The sequence below is a fragment of the Nicotiana tomentosiformis genome, chromosome 6 (assembly GCF_000390325.3).
Source record: "Nicotiana tomentosiformis chromosome 6, ASM39032v3, whole genome shotgun sequence".
Lineage (NCBI taxonomy): Eukaryota > Viridiplantae > Streptophyta > Magnoliopsida > Solanales > Solanaceae > Nicotiana > Nicotiana tomentosiformis.
Window position 1 is genome coordinate 100,235,195 of NC_090817.1, and position 18,478 is coordinate 100,253,672.

General features: G+C 39.8%; 1 long non-coding RNA gene across 3 annotated transcripts; it reads left to right on the forward strand.

Moving 5' to 3' along the window:
* Positions 1 to 15,186: 15,186 nt before the first annotated feature.
* LOC138893385 (uncharacterized) lies at positions 15,187 to 18,212 on the forward strand. Of its 3 annotated transcripts, XR_011408766.1 has the most exons (4): positions 15,187 to 16,060; positions 16,178 to 16,256; positions 16,357 to 16,438; positions 16,687 to 18,212. It is a non-coding gene; the product is annotated as an uncharacterized lncRNA (long non-coding RNA). The 3 variants fall into 3 exon arrangements; XR_011408764.1 differs by having other exon boundaries at positions 16,357 to 18,212; XR_011408765.1 differs by having other exon boundaries at positions 15,188 to 16,060; positions 16,227 to 16,256; positions 16,357 to 18,212.
* The last annotated feature ends 266 nt before the right edge of the window (positions 18,213 to 18,478 follow it).

Sequence of the window (18,478 nt, forward strand, 5' to 3'; positions counted from 1 at the left end):
TATGTACCTATTCACCCACCTAGTGGGTCGTTTAGATATTTTATGGTCTTAATAGATGCATCTTCTAGATGGTCTCATGTGTGCCTATTGTCATCTCGCAACCTGGCGTTTGCAAAATTAATGGCACAAATAATTCGATTACGGGCACAGTTTTTCGATAATCCAATTATGTCTAATCTACTTGATAATGCTGCTGAGTTTTTATCCCAAGCATTTAATGATTATTGCTTATCAATTGGGATAAAAATGGAACATCCTGTAGCTCATGTTCACACTCAAAATGACCTTGCAGAGTCTTTGATCGTCTGCAATTGATAGCAAGACCGTTACTCATGAAAATGAAATTACCCACTTCTGTTTGGGGTCATGTCATTTTGCATGCAATAATTAATTCGTCTCAGACCGACAAATTATCATAAATATTCCCCGTTGTAATTAGTTTTGGGTCATGAACCTAATATATCCCATCTAAATTTTTTTGGATGCGTTGTATATATGCCTTAGCACCGCCATATCGCACCAAAATGGGTCCCAAAGAAGGTTAGGAATACATGTTGGGTTTGATTTGCCCTCCATTATTCGATACCTCGAAACATTAACGGGAGATTTGTTCACTGCTCGATTTGCAGATTGTCGACTCGATGAGACATTTTCCCCAAAATTAGGGGGAGTTGGTGAAATCAAACGGGAAATTTCATAGAAATATCCATCATTATCTCGTCTTGATCCACGTGCCTCTATTTGTAAAAAAGAGGTGTAAAAGATTATCCATTTGCAGAAAATAGCAAATCAAATGCCAGATGCATTTACGGATTTGAAAAGGATAACGAAATCACATATCCCTGCAGAGAATGTTCCAATCCATATTGATATCCCTGTTGGACAATCTTCTAGTGTCATAACTAATGAGTCAAAAGCACGCCTAAAGCGTGGCAGACCATTGGGTTCTAATGATCGAAATCCTAGAAAAAGAAAAATAAATGATCAAGATGACACTACAAATGAGTCTCATAAAGAAACCCATGATTTAACCAATCCTGATATTCATGAGAAAATCAATGAGACTGAGACTCAAGAAAATAAGGAACTATCAATAAACCCAATCGATATTGAGATAGATTTGAATCGATTGAATATAATGGTAGATTATGTCTTTGCTTACAATGTTGCATCTAGCATTAAGCAAGAAAATGAGGAGCCTGAACCTCAATCTATTGGAGAATGTCGACAAAGACATGATTGACCAAAATGGCAAGCAACAATCCAATCTGAGTTGGATTCACTTGCGAAACATGAAATTTTTGGGCCTGTAGTTCAAACACCTATTGGTGTTAAGCATGTTGTCTATCAATGGGTCTTTTTACGTAAAAAGAATGAGAAAAATAACGTACAAAGATATAAGGCACGTCTTGATGCACAAGGATTTTCACAAACGCCCGCCGTATATTATGAAGAGACGTATTCTCTTGTTATGAATGATATAATGTTCTGTTATCTTATTAGTTTTGTTGTCCATGAAAAGCTAGACATGCATTTAATGGAAGTGGTTACAACCTACCTTTACGGCTCACTTGATAATGAGATATACATGAAAATTTCCGAGGGATATAAAATCCCTGGCGCACATAATTCAAAGTCCAGGGAAATATTTTCAATCAAATTGCAAAGAGTTTTGTATGGTCTAAAGCAATTAGAAAAAATATGGTATAACCGTCTTAGTGAATATTTGTTAAAGGAAGGTTATATAAATGATGTCATTTGTTCATGTGTTTTTATAAAGAAAACAATATCGGAGTTTGTTGTACCTGCTGTATATGTTGATGACATAAACCTTATTGGAACTCCTATAGAACTCCAAAAGGCAATTGATTATTTAAAGAAGGAATTCGAGATGAATGATCTTGGAAAGACAAAATTATGTCTCGATTTGCAAATTGAACATTTGGCAATCAAGAATTGTTTTCATCAATCTGCCTACATAGAAAAGGTATTGAAACGGTTTTACATGAATGAAGCACATCCATTAAGTACTCTGATTGTTGTTCGATCACTTGATGTGAATAAGGACCCGTTCCGACCTCAAGAAAAGAATGAAGAGTTTCTTGGTCCTAAAGTACCATATCTTAGTAAAATTGGTGCACTAATGTATCTTGCTAACACTACAAGGCCTGACATAACTTTTTCAGTTAATGTCTTAGCAAGATATAGCTCTGCTCTTACAAGAAGACATTGGAATGGAATTGTCACGACCCAATTTTCCCTCCGTGTGACGTCATGACGGCACCTAGTCTCTACAACTAGGTAAGCCTATTATTTGAGAAATAATGAAATAAGAATATAAATTTAACCAACTATTCAAAAATACACAACAAATTCCAAAACCAGGAACATCGTGAATCACAAACTACAGAAGGAAAAATCTAGTGTCTCTATACATTAGAATCTAACAAAGAAAAATACAGAAGACAATGGACATGAGAAAGAGTAGAAGGGGACTTCGAGGTATGCGGACGCGGTAGATATACCTTGAAGTCTCCAAAGCTGTCCCGGCTCACTGATAGTGTGGCTGATAAGGTACACCTGGATATGCACACGAAAAATATATGCAGAGAGTAGCATGAGTACACCACAATCGGTACCCAGTAAGTGCCAAGCCTAACCTCGGTCGAGTAGTGACAAGGTCAGGTCAAGGCCCCACTGAAAAATATATAATAAAATAATATATAATGTAATACCACAATAAAATAAAAGCTGAAATTTAACAACAATGAAATCATAGAAGGTAACAGCTTAGTACACAGAAACACAACAGGGGATCTCCCGAGATACTGTCCCGTAGTCCCAAACATAAATGTGCAGGGGGATCTCCCGGAATAACATTCCGTAGTCCTAAAATAAATGTGCAGGGGGATCTTCCGGAATACCGTTCCGTAGTCCCAAAGTAAATGTGCAGGGGGATCTCCCGGAATACCGTTCCGTAGTCCCAAAGTAAATGTGCATGGGAATTTCTCGGAATACCGTTTCGTAGTCCCAAAGTAAATATGCAGTACAGGGGATCTCCCAGAATACCGTTCTGTAGTCCCAAAATAAATATGCAGCGCGAATGATAGAAATACAACTAAATCACAAAATTCTTACAATTTAGACTAAGTACTAGTCAGGGAAGAAGCAGAAAATTCATTAAGCATGCTGCACATAATTCACATAAACAATTAAAATACGTAGACATGTTGTATTAGACTAAACATGATAGCTACACATATTGGAATAACTCAATTAAGAACTGAAAATAGATTAGTACTCATTAAAATGGTATAACTCAAAATAACAGGAAAACATGTTGCTGCTCAGTAAGAAAATCAGGTTTTCCACAACTAGCCCGTGTTCGTACTCGTCACCTTACGTACACGGCGCTCACATAGCATAATAGTTCCAAATCTTAAGGGAATTTCCCCCACACAAAGTTAGACAAGCCATTTACCTTGAACCAAGCTCAAACAATCGGTCACAATGCCTTTCCCACGAATATTCGGCTCCGAATGGCCCAAATCTAGCCAAAAGCAATTACATATCATAAATACAACCATAATAGACTCATCTAATTAATGAAATCAACACTTTAACAAAAAATCCGAAATTTACTCAAAAAGCGTCTCGGAATCAAGTAAAAGTCGCAAAAATACGAACACCCATTCACTCCCGAGTTTACTCGTACCAAAATTGTTCAAATCCGATATTAAAATCTCGATCAAAACCCCAAAATTCGGCCTAAGAACTTTTCTCAATTTCTCACCCCAAATCCGAAATTAAACGATGAATTCAAGCATAGATTATTGGAATATAACCATAAAGGAGTTAAGAATCATTACCCAATCGATATTTCTGAAAATCCCTCAATCCCTCGTCCAAAATCCGAGCTCCCAACTCAAGTTTTTGATAAAAATGGCATAACCCCCGTTTTGAAAACTTTAATACTTCCCAGATGCGTCCTTCTTCGCGAACGCGACCACACCCTCGCGTTCGCGAAAGACAATTTACTTCGGCCCAAAAATCCTCCACCGCGAACGCGATGAACATGTCACGAACATGAAGACCACTCAGCTTGACCCTTCGCGAACGCGGGATCTCCATCGCGAACGCGAATCACGAAATATCGCCTGCCTGCAGTTCTTCTTCGCGAATGCGAGGACCATGTCGCGAATGCGTAGCTTCGAGGTTCCACACCTTCGCAAACGTGAGAGTGACATCGCGGACGCGAAGAGTAATTCAACTGCCCTTCCCAGATACCTTACGCGAATGTGAGGGATCCCTCGTGAACGCGATGAAGAAAATGCCTGCAACAGAATACCAGAAATCTGCTATCTTCCAAAGTCCAAAAGTGATCCGTTAAGCATCTGAAACTCACCCGAGGCCTCCGGGACCTCAACCAAATATACCAACAAGTCCTAAAATACCATACGAACTTAGTCTAGCTCTCAAATCATATCAAAAAATGCTAAAATCATGAATCACCTTCCAATTAAAACTTAAAGAACTTGAAACTTCAAAATTCTACAACCGATGCCGAAACCTATCAAACAACGTCCGATTGACCCCAAATTTTTCACGCAAGTCATATTCGATATTACGGACCTATTCCAACTTCCTGAATTGGATTCCGACTCCGATATCAAAAATTCCACTACTGGCCCAAAACTTCAAAAATTCGACTTTCGCCATTTCAAGCCTAAATGAGCTATGGACCTCCAAAATACCATCCAGACGCCCCTAAACCCAAAATCACCTAACGGAGCTAATGGAACCGATGGAATTCCATTCCGAAGTCGTCTTTATATAGTTCCGACTACGGCTCAAATCCTAAGGCTTAAGCTCTCATTTAGAGACTAAGTATCCCAAAACACTCCGAAACTCAAAACCAATCATCCCGGCAAGTCACAATAGCAGAAATAGATATAGGAAAAACAGTTAATAGGGGATCGAGTCTATTACTCTCAAAATAGCCGACCGGATCGTTACATCCTCCCCCTCTTAAAACAATCATTCGTCCTCGAACGAGTATAAAGACATACCTGAAATTGTGAAAAGATGAGGGTACTGGCTGCGCATAACCTGCTCGGTCTCCCAAGTCACCTCCTCGACCGGCTGACCTCTCCACTGGAGCTTTACTGAAGCAATATTTTTTGACCTGAGCTTTCTGACCTGCCTGTCCAAAATGACTACTGGCTCCTCAACATAAGATAGATCCTTGTCCAACTGGACTGAGCTGAAATCCAATACATGAGTCGGATCACCGTGATACTTCTAGAGCATATAAACGTGGAATACTGGGTGAACTCCTGCTAGGCTGGGAGGCAAGGCAAGCTCATAAGCAACCTCCCCAACTCGCCGCAATATCTCAAAAGGACCAATGAACCTCGGGCTCAGCTTGCCCTTCTTCCCGAAACTCATGACGCCCTTCATAGGCGATACCCGAAGCAAGACCCGCTCACCAACCATAAACGCCAAATCACGAACCTTCCGATTCGCATAACTCTTCTGCCTGGACTGGGCTGCGCGAAGTCTCTCCTGAATCACCTTCACCTTATCCAGGGAATCCTGGACCAACTCTGTACCCAACAATCGGGCCTCGCCCGGCCCAAACCATCCCACTGGGGACTGGCACTGCCTACCATACAAAGCCTCATACGGTGCCATTTGAATGTTGGACTGGTAATTGTTGTATACAAACTCTGCAAGTGGCAAGTATTGGTCCCATGACCCTCCGAACTCCATCACACAGGCACAGAGCATATCCTCAAGAATCTGAATTGTGCGCTCGGACTGCCCGTCCGTCTGAGGGTGAAAGGCTGTGCTCAGCTCCACCCTAGTACCCAACGCCCGCTGTACGGCTCTCCAGAACCGTGATGTGAATTGTTTACCTCTGTCTGAAATGATGGATATTGGAATACCATGCAGGTGGACAATCCCTCCGATATAAATCTCAGCCAACCTCTCAGAAGAATAAGTGGTCAATACTGGAATAAAATGAGCTGACTTGGTTAGCCGATCCACGATCACCCAAATATCATCAAACTTTCTCAAAGTCCGTAGAAGTCCAACTACAAAGTCCATGGTGATCCGCTCCCACTCACACTCTAGGATCTCTAACCTCTGAAGTAATCCACCCGGCCTCTGGTGCTCATATTTGACCTGCTGACAGTTTAGACACTTGGCCACAAACCCAACTATATCCTTCTTCATCCTCCTCCACCAATAGTGCTGTCTCAAATCCTGGTACATCTTCGCGGCACCGAGATGAATGGAGTACCGCGATCTGTGGGCCTCCTCGAGAATCAACTCCTGAAGCCCATCTACATTGGGCACACAGATCCCGCCCTGTATCCTCATCACACCATCATCACCAATAGTCACATCTCTGGCATCACCTCGCCGAACCCTGTCCTGAAGAACTAGAAGATGAGGATCATCATACTGGCGCTCCCTGATACGGTCATAAAGAGAAGATCGAGCAACTACACAAGCTAATACCCGGCTAGGATCTGAAATATCCAATGTCACGAACTGGCTGGCTAAGGCCTAAACATCCAAGGCTAAGGGCCTCTCAGCTGCCGGAAGATATGCCAAACTCCCCAAACTCTCTGCTCGGCGACTCAAGGCGTCGGCCACTACGTTGGCCTTCCCCGGGTGGTACAATATAGTGATATCATAGTCTTTAAGTAGCTCCAACCACCTCCGCTGACGCAAATTAAGGTCCTTCTGCCTGAACAAGTGCTGCAAACTCCGGTGATCAGTGTAAATCTCACAAGGAACTCCGTACAAATAATGCCTCCAAATATTCAAGGCATAAACAATAGCTGCTAGCTCAAGGTCGTGAACAAGATAGTTCTTTTCATGCACCTTCAGCTGTCTATACGCGTAGGCAATCACCCTACGGTCCTGCATCAACATCGCGCCTAGGACAACGCGTGACATATCACAATAAACTGTATAAGACCCTGAACCTGAAGGCAATACTAATACTGGGGCGGTAGTCAAAGCTGTCTTGAGCTTCTGAAAGCTCTCCTCACACTCCTCTGTCCACCTAAACGGAGCACCCTTCTGGGTCAACCTGGTCATATATGCTACAATAGATGAGAAACCCTCTACAAATCGGCGGTAATACCTCGCCAAACCAATAAAACTCCGGATCTCTATAGCTGAGGACGGTCTGGGCCAACTCTGCACTGCTTCAATATTCTTTGGATCTACCTTGATCCCATCATAAGACACTATGTGGCCCAAGAATGCCACTGAATCAAGCCAGAATTCACACTTAGAAAATTTTGCATACAATATCTTCTCCCTCAAAGTCTGAAGCACGGTCCTCAGGTGCTGCTCATGATCTTCCCAAGATCGGGAATATATCAGGATGTCATCAATAAACACAATGACGAAAGAATCAAGATAAGGCCGGAACACACTGTGCATCAAATGCATAAAGGCTGCTGGGGCATTGGTCAGCCCAAATGACATGACAAGAAACTCATAGTGACTATATCTGGTCCTGAAAGCAGTCTTCGGGATGTCCGGCTCCCGAATCTTCAACTGATGATAGCCAGAACGCAAGTCAATCTTGGAAAACACTCTAGCACCCTGTAACTGATCAAATAAGTCATCAATACGAGGTAATGGGTACCTGTTCTTCACTGTGACTTTGTTCAACTGGCGGTAATCAATACACATCTGCATAGAACCATCATTTTTCTTCACAAATAGGATAGGAGCACCCCAAGGTGACATACTGGGCCGAATGAAGCCTTTACCAAGCAATTCTTGTGACTGCTCTTTTAACTCCTTCAGTTCAGGAGGAGCCATACGATATGGAGGAATAGAGATGGGTTGAGTGCCCGGCAACAAATCAATGTTAAAATTAATATCTCTGTCGGGCGGCATGCCCGGAAGATCAGTTAGAAACACATCTGGAAAGTCCCTTACTACTGGAACTGACTCAACTGTAGGGGTATCAATACTGACATCTCTCATATAAGCTAGATACGCGTCACACCCCTTCTCAACCATTCGTTGACTTTTAAGAAAAGAAATAACTCTGCTGGGAGTATACTCTAAGGCACCTCTCCACTCAAATCGTGGTAAACCTGGCATAGCCAGCGTCACAGTTTTAGTGGACAATCAAGAATAGCATAATGGGGCGAACACCAGTCCATGCCTAAAATAATATCAAAGTCCACTATGCTGAGTAATAATAAATTGGCTCTGGTCTCAAAATCACTAAGAGCAATCAAACACGACCGATACACGCAGTCCACAACAAGAGAATCTCCCACAGGAGTAGATACATAAATAGGGGAACTCAAACAATCCCGAGATACGCCCAAATACGGAGCAAAATAAGAGGACACATAAGAATATGTAGAGCCTGGGTCAAATAATACCGACACATCTCTATGACAGACCGGAACAATACCTGTAATGACAGAATCAGAATCAACTGCCTCTGTACGAGCAGGAAGTGCATAATATCTGGCCTGGCCTCCCCCTCTAGGGCGACCTCTACCTCCCCAACCTCCACCTCGAGCTGGTTGAGCAGGTGGGGTGGCAGCTGGTACTGTAATCATAGCCTGAGGAACCGATGGAGCACGTTGTGGCTGAAAAGTCTGTAGAGGTGCACCCCTTTTAATCCTGGGGCAATCCCTCACCATGTGGCAAGTGTCGCCACACTCAAAACAAGCTCTGGGAGGGCGTGGCTGTTGTGACTGGATCGGGCCAGGTCTGCTGGACTGGCCACTAGGAACACCCTGTGCAGGAGGCACACTAGATACTGGCGGTGCATAATAAGGCTCCTGGGGTCTAGAAAGAGCTGGAACACCGCTGGAGGCTGGAAGAGTTGAATGAACGGGGCGGCTCACATAACCCCCTACCATGGCGAGCTGTTGGGGCACGAGCTCCAGAATAATAACCAGCCTCTCGAGACCTCTTGGCCTCCCTCTCCTCTCTATCCCGGGCAAACATGCCCTCGAATCTCCTGGAAATACCCTCAACCTGCTGATAAGAAATATCCATCTCCAATTCCCTGGTCATACTACTCCGGATGCTAGGATGGAGACCCTCAATAAACCGGCGAACCCTCTCTCGAACTGTGGAAACTAAGGCCGATGCATGTCGGGTATAATTACTGAAACGAACTGCATACACTAACACAGTCATAGCACTCTGGCGCAACAGCTCAAACTCCGTGCGCCATGAGTCCCTGAGGCTCTGAGGGACATACTCTCTCAAAAATATGTCCCAGAACTGAGTCCATGTAAGTGAAGCTGCCTCAGCCGGACTACTCAACTCACAAGCATGCCACCACTGATAGGTTGCTCCTCTAAGTTGGGATGTTGTAAAAGAAACCCCGCTCATCTCCGCTATGCCCATAGTACGGAGAATACAATGACACTCCTCCAGAAAACCCTGAGTATCATCTGTATCCAATCCACTGAAGGTAGGTGGGTGGTACTTCTTGTACCTCTCAGGTCTGAGCTGCTCCGCCTCAGAAGCTGCTGCCCTAACCTCGGGTTGAGCTGGAGCTACCGGCTGCATTGGTACAACCTATGGAACCTGGTCGACCTGAACCCGCTGCTTTGGAGTACCGGCGACGGGAGTCTGTGCTCTTCCCCCAGCCTGAGATGTAGCAGGAGCAAGTGGAATCAATCAAGCCTGAGCTAAGGTGCTGAACATGCTCAGAAATTGGGCTAGAGTCTCTTGGAGGGCTAGTGCAGCAACAGGTATCTCAGGTGTCTGCCCTCCAGCTTGAGCTACTGGGGCTCTTCTGTAGCAGCTCGTGTGGGTGCTCTGGCTGCACCGCGTGGACGTCCTCGGTCTCTACCCCTGCCCCGGCCTCTCGTGGCTCTAGCAGGGGGCGCAGGTGCCTGGTCATCAGATCCGCTTGTACGTGTCCTCACCATCTGTGAGAAAATCGAAAACAGAAGTTTAGAATCTTTGAAGTCAACAATTTTCGCACGACAGGGAATCAAAGTAGTGAAATTTTTTTCCTAATAGTTCCATAGCCTCCCGAAGATAAGTACAGACATCTCCGTACCGATCTGCGAGACTCTAATAAATCGGTTTGTGACTCACGATACCTACGAACCTAGAGCTCTAATACTAAATTGTCACGATCCAATTTTTCCTCCGTGTGACGTCGTGACGGCACCTAGTCTCTACAACTAGGTAAGCCTAACATTTGCGGAATAATAAAATAAAAATATAAATTTAACCAACTATTCAAAAATACACAACAAATTCCAAAACCCGGAATATCGTGAATCACAAACTACAGAAGGAAAAATCTAGTGTCTCTTTACATCAGAATCTCACAAAGAAAAATACAGAAGACAATGGACATGAGAAAGAGTAGAAGGGGAGTCTGAGGTCTGCGGATGCGGCAGATATATCTTGAAGTCTCGAAAGCTGTCCCGGCTCACTGATAGTGCGGCTGATAAGGTACACCTAGATCTGCACACGAAAAATATGTGCAGAGAGTAGCATGAGTACACCACAATCGGTACCTAGTAAGTGCCAAGCCTAACCTCGGTCGAGTAGTGACGAGGTCAGGTCAAGGCCCCACTGGCAAATATATAATAAAACAATATAGAATATAATACCACAATAAAATAAAAGCTGAAATTTAACAACAATGAAATCATAGAAGGTAACAGCTTAGTACACAGAAACACAACAGGGGATCTCCCGAGATACCGTCTCGTAGTCCCAAACGTAAATGTGTAGGGGGATCTCCCGGAATAACGTTCCGTAGTCCTAAAATAAATGTGCAGGGGGATCTTCCGGAATACCGTTCCGTAGTCCCAAAGTAAATATGCAGGGGGATCTCCCGGAATACCGTTCCGTAGTCCCAAAGTAAATGTGCATGGGGATCTCCCGGAATACCGTTTCGTAGTCCCAAAGTAAATATGCAGTACAGGGGATCTCCCAGAATACCGTTCTGTAGTCCCAAAATAAATATGCAGCGCGAATGATAGAAATACAACTACATCACAAAATTCTTACAATTTAGACTAAGTACTAGTCAGGGAAGAAGCATGAAATGCATTAAGCATGCTGCACATAATTCACATAAACAATTAAAACACGTAGACATGTTGTATTAGACTAAACATGATAGCTACACATATTGGAATAACTCAATTAAGAACTGAAAATAGATTAGTACTCATTAAAATGGTATAACTCAAAATAACAGGAAAACATGTTGCTGCTCAGTAAGAAAATAGGGTTTTCCACAACTAGTCGGTATACGTACTCGTCACCTCACGTACACGACGCTCACATAGCACAATAGTTCCAAATCTTAAGGGAATTTCCCCCACACAAAGTTAGGCAAGCCACTTACCTTGAATCAACCACAAATAATCGGTCACAATGCCTTTCCCATGAATATTCGGCTCCGAATGGCCCAAATCTAGCCAAAAGCAATTACATATCATAAATAGAACCATAATCGACTCATCTAATTAATGAAATCAACATTTTAATAAAAATTCCGAAATTTACTTAAAAATCGCCTGTGGGGCCCACGTCTCGGAATCGAATAAAAGTCGCAAAAATACGAACACCCATTCACTCCCGAGTTTACTCGTACCAAAATTGTTTAAATCCGATACCAAAATCTTGATCAAAATCCCAAAATTCGGCCTAAGAATATTTCTCAATTTCTCACCCCAAATCCGAAATTAAACGATGAATTCAAGCATAGATTAGTGGAATACAACCATAAAGAAGTTAAAAATCATTACCCAATCGATGTCTCTGAAAATTCCTCAATCCCTCGTCCAAAATCCGAGCTCCCAACTCAAGTTTTTGATAAAAATGGCATAACCCCCGTTTTGAAAACTTTAATACTGCCCAGACGCGTCTTTCTTCGTGCGTTCGCGAAGTACAATTTACTTCAGCCCAAAAATCCTCCATCGCGAACACGATGAACATGTCGCGAACGTGAAGACCAATCAGCTTGACCCTTCGCGAACGCGGGATCTCCATCGCGAACGCGAAGCACGAAATCTCGCATGCCTCCAGTTCTTCTTCAAGAACGCGAGGACCATGTCGCGAACACGTAGCTTCGAGGTTCCACACCTTCGCGAACGTGAGAACGACATCGCGGATGCGAAGAGTAATTCAGCTGCCCTTCCCAGATACCTTACGCGAACACGAGGGCTCCCTCGCGAACGCGAAGAAGAAAATGCGTGCAACAGAACACCAAAAATCTGCTATCTTCCAAAGTCCAAAAGTGATCTGTTAAGCATCCGAAACTCACCCGAGGCCCCCACCAAACTTACCAACAAGTCCTAAAATACCATACGAACTTAGTCGAGCTCTCAAATCACATCAAAAAATGCTAAAATCACGAATCACCTTCCAATTCAAACTTAAAGAACTTGAAACTTCAAAATTCTACAACTGATGCCGAAACCTATCAAACCACGTCCGATTGACCCCAAATTTTTCACGCAAGTCATATTCCATATTACGGACCTATTCCAACTTCCGAAATCGGATTCCGACCCCGATATAAAAAATTTCACTACCGGCCCAAAACTCCAAAAATTCGACTTTTGCCATTTCAAGCCTAAATGAGCTACGGACCTCCAAAACACCATCCGGACACGCCCCTACACCCAAAATTACCTAACGGAGTTAATGGAACCGACGGAATTCTATTCCAGAGTCGTCTTCACATAGTTCCGACTACAGCCCAAATCGTAAGGCTTAAGCTCTCATTTAGGGACTAAGTATCCTAAAACACTCCGAAACTCAAAATCAATCATCCCGACAAGTCACAATAGCAGAAATAGATATGGGGAAAGAAGTTAATAGGGATCGGGGCTATTACTCTCAAAACGACCAGCCGGGTCGTTACAAGAATCAAACACATGTTGCGGTATCTAAAGGGACTACCGATATAGGCTTATTTTATGTCAATGATTACAATCCCAGTTTTGTTAATTATGCCGATGCTGGGTATTTATTTGACCCACACAAGGCTTTATCTCAAACAGGCTATGTGTTTACATGTGGAGGCACTGCCATATCTTGGTGATCGACTAAGCAATCAATTGTGGCTACTTCTTTTAATCATGCCGAGATAATTGCTATTCATGAAGCAAGTCGAGAATGTGTTTGGTTGAATTCTATAATACATCTTATTCGAGACAAATGTGGTTTGAAGTGTGACAAACTACCCATAATTTTGTATGAAGACAATGCACCATGCATAGTCCAATTGAATGGAGGATTCATAAAAGAAGACAGGACGAAGCACATTTCACCAAAGTTATTTTTTACACATGATCTTCAAATGAATGGTGATATCAATGTGCAACAGATTCATTCAAGTGATAATATGGCTGATTTGTTCACCAAATCTCTACCGACGTCAATCTTCAAGAAACTAGTATACAAAATTGGGATGCAAAGGCTTAAGGATGTGAACTGATGCTCTCATCATGGGGAGTTAATACGCGTTGTACTCTTTTTTTCTTACAAGGTTTTGTCCTACTGGATTTTCCTTGCAAGGTTTTTAATGAGGCAACCAGAAAGCGTATTTCTAAACATGTATACTCTATTTCCTTCACTAGGATTTTTTTTCTAATAAGGTTTTAGCGAGGCACATTATCTATGGACATCCAAGGGGGAGTGTTATAAGAAATATCAAATTATGGTGGATGTCTACTCTTCCTCCATGATCTTCATCTCAAAAGGTTAATGACATATTCAATGACATATTTTCTATGTTTAATGATATATTCAATGACATATTTTCTTCACTTTTCATGCATATATAAAGGCCTTGTAATAGATAGAAAAATACACACAATTGAAAAAGAAATAAGAATCTTTCCTCTCTTTCTCTCTATATCTCTTAGCTTGTTTTTCCTTGTTCCATATTGTTACTTTGAGTTATATTTTATAACACTTTTGACATATTTTCTTTTCAAATTCATTAAGTGATGAATATGACTATGAACAAACAACTACTGAAAGCTCTAACGAGGAGATCTACAAAGTCATTTGTGCAAAATCTTGACAAAATCTCTACATCTTTTTTGAAAATTGTATTATATCTTATTACTACTCAATATAACCTATTTGTTAGAACCAAATCAATGCTTATTAACTTCTTTCTTCAGTAGATATATTTTAGTATTTAAGAAAAGTTAGAAGTACTTAAAATACTTATTATATATCTCAAACTTTAAAACATTGTATATCGTCTTCGTCTTCACCAATACTAATTTGAGTCTACCCCTCCTCAAACTTTTTGATCCGTCAAAAGTTGGTAGACAGTAACAAAGTATATTTTTCTTTTACAGACATGTCTTGATAATCTAACTTCGTCTCTTAATTTGCTAGCCTGAGTCCAACAGAAAAAAAAACCCTTTTTTATTTTTTTATCTCTCAATTTTTTCATTTATTTGAGATACAATCATTTATTTGTTTGCATTTTAAAAAAAAAATCACTTAAACTTTCCCCTTGTCTTTCAAAGAAATGCTTTTTTCTTCTTCTTATTTTTGCTGAAATTGTATTCACAAATTTCTCTATTATAACTTTTTAAAGGTTAAAACAGTTTTAATGTATTCGTACATATGTAAAAAGCAAGTTTTTCCTTATTCAAATGGATTGTTGGTTTTTCTATCTTTTGAATAGTTAATAATTCAAATAGAGGTGCCCTCCAAAAAAAATTAATTCAAATAGAGGTCAGTAATATCTATTGTGTTTCTCTTTATTACTCGTTAGAAGTTAAAATTTCACCATGTGTTGAAAAATTCTTTTCTTTACTCGGGCATAATTAATAAATATGATAGTCATGTATTGGTAAATAAAGGATCTTCTTTTAGCCACCCTTTTCTCCAACGCTCGGATATTTAGTTTACTGAATACATGACATCTCTTTTTTTTTTTCTTTTTTTTTTATTTTATCTGTTTTGATTTGAGATAAACAAATGTTCCATGAATATTAGTCTTAGTAGAGAAACCATAATAAATCACCATTAGATTTTATAAATTCATAATTGTATATCATCAACTCACGATAAATAATATCTTTTAATATAAATTAATGTTTAAATTAAAAAATTTAAAATAAGTTCTGATATGATACCGTCGTATATCCATGTATCAAGATCAGTTATTTGGTATAATGGATCAAATATATTGCAAGATCTTGATTCTTGAGATACGGAATCCAACTTATTGCATTTTATATATATCTTCAATTGTGAATCGATCCGAACACATACAACACTATTGCCAAACACGTGTACTATTTTATTCTCCATGAAACACGTGTACTGTATCTTTAGAAATTAGGAATAATTCGTGATTCGTGATAGTTAAATCGAAATTCATTCTTTCCCTTCTTGATTTACTAATTTTGCTCTGCTTTTGTTCTTCTGAGTTCCTATCATGTTTCATTTTATATATATCTTCAAAATTCATGTTCTTCTGAGTGTGTGTTGGGTTTTTCAAGGTATTACTTTATTTCTACTGGTGTAACCACAATCTGCTGGGTATATCTTTAATTTCTTACTAGAATTTTGCATGATGTCAATAATTGTAAATCATAATTCTTCGTTGTCTTTGATCTGTGTTTCGGTCCTGCTGTTGCGACACAACTGGGTGTGTATATAGATTTTGATTCATCTTCATTCTCTATTTTTTCTTACAGATTACTTTGTTTAGACATCTTCATTCTACTTCTGAAATTCTCCTATGGATTTGCAAGTGTACCATTTTGTATTTTTTGATAGATGAATTATTATTTTGGCTCTTTGTCATTTCTTTATTTTTCTTGGTGAGTTCTGTACATGAATTTGACTACCTGTTCAAACGCCTCTTATGAAAATTCTCTATGCATAGGTAAGCGCTCTACTATAGTATTGCACATATTGATGTAGCTAAGGTGTTTGATAATATGCCTAAAGCAACTTAAAAGTTCGTTTATTTCCTGCCCTTTTTCGCGCAGGAGGTGTACAACATACACATCATTCAGCAACCCAAGAGGTATGTTATTATTACTACTAGATAATATTATTCAATAATATATATTTATTTGCTGTCATGTTAGACAATTGCTTCTGAAATAATTTTCATTTGCTTCCACAAACATTTATTATTTAGCTAAGCTGGATGTCACACTGATAATGACTTTTGGATTATTCTTGTGCAGGGAATTCACCTCGCGAATCCTTAGAGTCAAGTAAGTATATCTGTAAGGTAGTAACTAGGCATCGAATTATACTTTATATCTTTTTTTCTAGAGAACCAATTGCAGCAGATTTGTCATTTTCTTTTTATAGGGTTTCCAGGATGGGATTCTGAGTGTTGCTGATACTGCTATGAATGAGATCCAGCTCCAACTTCTAATTAGTATTCCTTAAAGTATGCCAGTTGATCCTTTTCCTATGTTGTTTCATAACTTTTGTATATTGTCTGATCTTGCATGGTTAGGACAAAGTTCAGATGCAATGTGTTCAACTGCTCTATATTATGTGCTTTTAGTTTTACTACCGTATCCTACAAAAAGAACACATACATATATACACGAATGTATAAAAAATATATAAATTGTTCCTTCTTTTTCCTTTTGCTGCTAACTTTCCTGATTTGCTTTGGTAAATGATACACAGGGTAACATTGTTTCGCTTCAATCATGGATAGTACTTTAGGACTACAAATAATTGTGGAGTTTATGCATACACTAATACAATGTTGTCAAAGGCGCACTTAAGCCCTAAAACGAGGCTCAAATCAAGTTGAGCGCTTTGGCTTGCTTTGTGGGTGCTATCAAAGGTCTAAGTCATACTTTTCCTGTAGTTCTGAAAAGGCGATCTTAAACAATTGATATTTTACTTTATCGTGAATTGTTTATCAAATTTTTTGTCCATATATTTGTTATTGATGCTTATAATAATTAGTCTTGGAATGAGTGATGTGTGGCGTGCGTTGATTTTGAGCTAGGTTCTCTTTTTATTATTTTGAAAAATCTAGATTAGTATTCGCTGAGCAAGCAAAATCAAACACTGCACAATTAAATACAGTATTGAACTATAAATGTGAATGAAAATGCAGTTTCATCTAGATTACTATTCTTACTTATTAACTGCCACTAGATTCGTTTGAAATCTAGATGAGTTTAACATTGCGTAGCCCCGATAAGCTATTTTATCATTTGTTCTTCACATTTGGTCTTTGTAAGTGAGAGTTGGAACTTAAAGTAACATTTGCTTGTAGAGTTACTGTAGTTGGTTCATGTTGTTGTTAAGGTATCCTCATATTAAGGTTTCCTATTTTCCTATACCTTGTCATTGTACATTCATCAAGAGTTTACCTCCCTAAGTGCCGATGAAGTTGTTTCCTCTGGCATCAAGTGGAAGTGGACACTGGATGTATGTAATCATGTTAGATGAAATTTTGAAATATATAGAGCTAATATATATTTTGTCTATAGTATTAGATGCACATTGATAAGCCGGTAAGAGTGATCTTATTTTCGGCGAACATTATTGAATGTTTGAAAGTTCACAACTGATCTCAAAGTTTTGCTATCTTACTTGTGTAGAAGAGGATCTTTAGAAGAGGTGAGGAGAGAAGAAGATATTATTTTAACATTAGAAACTATGAAGAGTACCTATTATCTTGGATTTCTTATACAGGACGTGAAAAAAAGAAGCTAATTTCTCACAAATAATTACTCAACCTAATCTGAATATTACGTGCATATATTCTTTTTATATACTGAGGTGCTTTCTTCCTTTCAGTTTTCCTGTCAGCTTTTATGAGTACGGCTAGCTTAAAAGTCGACTTGTGTGGGAGCTTCTTGCCAGGCCAACCAAAGGATTACTTGAAGTTTATATAATAGTGGCTAACTGGATAGCACTTGGCTGAAGTTGTTCTGGAGGCTCAATTGTTTGGACAAGTTAGGAATTACAAATTGAAATAAGATTTTTCAGAAAGAAAAAAAAATCATTTTATTGTAAATCTTCTGTCTTACAAGTGTAGTAGTTAAAGCTGTAAAAAGAAAATCTTAGGAGATGGTAAAGCATAAATAACTGTGCAAAGATTTGCAGTTACCCTCTTCTTTACTTGATATCAGGAAAGATGCATATGCCAATAATGTATACTTATGATTTATTCAATGTTCTGTATTGTGAAATGAGGATTTGTCAAGTCATTCATACTTTTGTTATCCATATTGGGCCCGTGGGCTACTCCTTACTAGTATATATATAGTAGTAGTGTGATGCCAACACGTACTTAGCGTCTCTAATTCATGTGGCAGTTTTGCAATCCAACTATATATCTCTTTGGAGTATTTTGATCAATTGGCTAAGTTGGCAATGACCTGACAAAATTGCTTATTTTAATCAACCTACTGGTACTAGGAAAAGGAAATAACAAGGACAAAAGAAAGAAGCATGT